We start from the raw sequence: 4,446 nt of genomic DNA, 5'->3' as shown, positions 1-4,446 counted from the left end.
TCCTCTTGTGGGGAAGCTGTAGATTATGATGTCTCCCTTTAGTCTCTTCCAGGCTGAACAAACACAGTGACTTTAGCCACTCCTCATACGACTTCCCCTCCAAACCCTTCACCAAATTTGTAGCCCTCTTCTGGACACTCTCCAGTAGCTTTATATCCTTTTTGTAGTGTGGAGCCCAGACCTGCACACAGTGCTCCAGGTGCAGCCGCACCAGTGCAGAGCAGAGCAGGACAGTCACCTCCCTGGCCGGCTGGCCGTGCTGTGCTGGATGCACCCAGGACACGGGTGGCCTCTTGGGGGTGACTGTCAAAGGAAACAAGGAACCTCAGCCAAGATGCAAATGTGCAGCCCTTATGGTTGATGCAGATAAAGTGTGTGTGTCCCTCCCTGCCCCGGGCCGGGGGCTGCAGCTCCGCGCAGGGTCCGGCTGCCGCCCCCGCCGCCGGGCCGGGCTCCCCCCCGGGCCGCCGCCCAGCCCTGGGCACCGCTGCCCTCTCCTGGCGCCTGCCAGCATCTCGGCCCGCTCGGGGGTGCCTGTGCGGGCTGTTGGATGTGGCACTGGGGTGTGGGGGGTTGAACCCACCACGGGGATGTACCAGACACGATGCAAAAAAAAAAAAAAAGTGAGGTTCTCTGGTTATAACCCAACCGACACATTTACACATCACTAAAGGGGAGTTGCTAATGATGAAAAGACAGAGACTGGTAATTCACACTAAAAAGTTTTCCTGTGTTTCCCTGCATTTGGGGGACTGGGCCCTCCCATGGCCCCCTCCTTATCTTCCTGCATTCCCCACCAGGGCAGCTGGGCCAGGCAAGAAAGGCAGTCAATGGGAGAGCTTTTTCATTAGTCAGAACCTCTAATTTGGGGATTGTGTAAAGCATTTTCCCATTCCTGTAGTTAACGTGAAACCTCCAACGCATGCACTGCCAGTCTCAGTGGAAAATAAATCAAATGTTGAGTGCTGCAGTGCTGTACTGAGACCTTGGGGAGAATTTGTCTAGTCCAGGACCATAGAGATATACAGGGTCTTTTGCTTATTTTGACCTTGAATAGTCATTTGCGAAGTGTCAAATGAGCATAAGGCTCTGCTGTGCCCGATTTCCAACCTCTGTTCACAGGCACGTTTGCCTGCACGGGGTGCAGGGAGCTGGTGAGCACAGCACCGCAGAGCGTTCCCCTCTGCTCGTCCTCTGACGAGCAGGATTCGGATTTTAACCACATCTCGCCCTTTTATCGTCAGTCTCCATTTCTGGGGAACTCATGAGAGTGCAAGAATGCTGCACACCTGCAAAACAACTTCTCTCCAGCCAAGTCCATCCTCAAGGCTCCTACCCTGCCCAGGGCAACCTTTATTTTACAAGACAAGGGATAAAAACAGAGAGGAAAGTCCTGGCTTGGGCCTGGGCTGGGACTGCAGGAACAGGAGCAGCCAGCACAGTTGAGAAAGATCAGAGAAGACAGGGAGAAAAGTCTCAAGTGTGGTACACGGCTCTTTGAGAGCATCTCACAGCCCTAACCTGTTGAGTGGTAAAAGAAATGTTCTCTGTTCCCTCTATTTTTATTTTTCTTCTCAAGGAACTTCTCATAGCTGGAGGAGGAAAAGAAAACCAACTTTCTTAGATATTATTTCAGTACTTTAATTTATATTTCAAAGAATCCAATTTCTTAAGCAGCAGTGCCTGAGATTACACTCACCAAGCAAATTCTCAAAGGAAGCCTCACCATCTAGGTGTATTTTTCATTACACAATAAACTCTGAGCTCCACCAAAGGTGTTTTCTCGTAATGTTAAACTCAGTGCCTGACAATTATTGTCCAGCCCCATTTGGTGCCAGAAGTGCATTCAGTGGAGAAGTAATAAAGGCTTTAATGCCGTTTAATAAAACAAGAAAACGTGTTGCTCACACTTGGATGCTAGACTTTATTACACAAACACAGCTAAAAAAATAAATGGAGTATTTCCTGTTTAGAAGTGCCTACAAGTCACATGATGTTGATTTTCTCCAGGTGTTGCAATTCTAAATGAAATTTTCACTTAAGTTATTCTTAAAGAAGTGAGTTATTTCAAAACACAATAATCAACATGTTGTTAAAGGTGCAAAAACCATTGTAAAAAAACCCCAAACATTTAATGTCCTGTAATGAAATTAGATGTGGAAAATGGTGGTTGCCAAATTATACAAGATATTTGTGAGACATGTTGCCATCCACTTGAGTGCTTTTCTGAGTTTTCACTGAGGAAAAAAAAAAAGCAAAGAAAAATCCTATGAGGTCTGAGAAACCTTTTCAACTTGTCAGTTGATTTCATCTCCTTGGAGGGAGCTGGGGTTATTCTCTACTCTGGTGGCCTGGTCTTGGTTAGAGGTGCCACCACTATTGTAAAATAAATGCCTGATAAAAACAGATGTCTTCAGTGGGGTGCTCAGCACTAAGTGGAAACATGTCCTTAAGCAGGATTGTCTGTTCCTTCATTTTCACTAGCTTAAATGAAAGGAAAATGTCAGCCACACATTGTCTTTGAGTAGATAAATGCTGCGTTTTTTGATCTGTTCTACACAGCTCGTACTTGCATGGGCTGTGTGAACCTCATCCAGTGATGCTGTGAAGGACATGATGAATATCTGTCATACATGCTTCATTCCTCTTCTCACATGCTCTCTGTCCACAGGCTTTTGTGGGCTGGTCTCTCCTGTATGAGGTCTTGGTGTGGGACATTTAGAAATGCCCAATAATCTGCATTTCTGTGAGAGACGACAAGGTTAAAAAGCACTCCTAACGTTTGGAGCAAAAAGCACTGAGGATTAGGATGGGCTTTACATCTTGCTGGAGTTTTTCCCACAGGTTCTGAACAACCATCACAGTGGAGGCTTCTGCCCAGAGCAGCTCTACCTGCACCATAAAACCTCCATACACCTGAGAAGAATGGATCTCACCCCAAAACTTTGGAGATGCCTAGACAAATTCTGGGCCCTAACAATCTATTATCTCCACCCATTATAATTTTTATATATGCCATCACATGAACTTAAGCCACTGGGGTTGACTCCTCTTGACATTTCTTTTGGAAAAAAATTGCATCTCTACCATTGGGTGGCTCACATATTTTCTGCAGAGGCTAACTATAGCCCATACAGCCCCAGGAGAAACTGGTGCTGCACCTCTGTGAATCTCAAAGAACATTATCTCCTTAGATGTCCTCCAGAAAGCTCCTCTACCTGAAAGAATGACTTGAACAGCCAAGATTTCACATGCAATAGAACAGACCAGAAGTGACTGCAAAGACTTTACAAAAGACATGAACTTTGTAACAGGCCCTCAGAGCATGAGTTTTCCTTATCAGCTTGACCAGCTGAAGATTCTGCAGCCACCACAAGAGGTGGGATCACCCCTTTCTCCTCACCCTGTGTCTCACAGGCCAGTGCCAGCAGTTGTGTGGCCACATGTTTAAGATCAGTCAGAGAACACACCCATCTGGAAATGATTGGGTTTTTTTGTAGGATTGTTTTTTGTCCAGATCAGTTTGCTGATTCAGTTGGCCAGACAGCCTGGACAACTGCTGTACTGAGCATGGCAGTGAGAAGAGGTGGGACGTGCCTTTTTAATAATGGTACAATCAGCTGGCTGAAAGTGCTTGTGAAACCATCTCAGAGAATTCTGCAAGCCTATATGCATCTCCCCGAGTCTTTTTCTGCCAGATGCCCCAGTTCAACATTGCATTTAAATGCCCGAATTTCAAACTTGCGAGTAATTCCCTGGGCATTTCATATTTAATTTCAATTTAATTATATTCTTAACTTAAATTTATGATAAGCAGAGATTTACCCGCATGTGCAGAGTTAGGTATGTGTTCATGTTCTTTGCTGAACTGAGAGTATTTCTCAGGAGGAATATCACAATTGCGTGTATAGAAAGGAATTGATTTTTCCTAAAGGGTGAGTTGGTAAGAATGCAGCTTCCAGTTATGAATTTATTTGCCTCATTAGTGGAGAGCTGATTTATTCACTCTTTCTCTTTACTGACAGTAGCAGGTTTCTTTCCACCTGGGTGTAACTCCAGGACTCAGAACTTTCCAGTTAACTCCATCTGCAGATTTAGTCAAATGCTCCCTTATCACAGTTGGCCTTACAAGGGGGTTATTGTTGCTTAAAATTTTCCAAACTCAACGGGCTCAAATGTAGGCTTTTAAATCTGCATCCAAGCTCCTCAGTACACTTGGGGGTTGTGAGCTTCCCAAGTCATTTCCAGTAAGAGAGAAAAAAGAAAAGCCATGAGACTGCCCTGCGGCTGTGGGGACCAGGGGGAACGTTGCTTGGGCTGCCTTCCTCCCCATCAGGCAGCAGGGTCATGGCACAACGCGGAGAAAACCTCCGTACCCTTGCGGGGTCAAATCAGCACAAGTGAGACAGGGAGCAGTGATAATAATAGAAAAAGAAAAGTGAAAAT

This window comes from Streptopelia decaocto, assembly GCF_964273445.1.
Source record: "Streptopelia decaocto genome assembly, chromosome: 7".
NCBI classification, from domain to species: Eukaryota; Metazoa; Chordata; class Aves; order Columbiformes; family Columbidae; genus Streptopelia; species Streptopelia decaocto.
The sequence above is the reverse complement of the archived record's forward strand: the minus strand, read 5'-3'. Positions refer to the sequence as shown.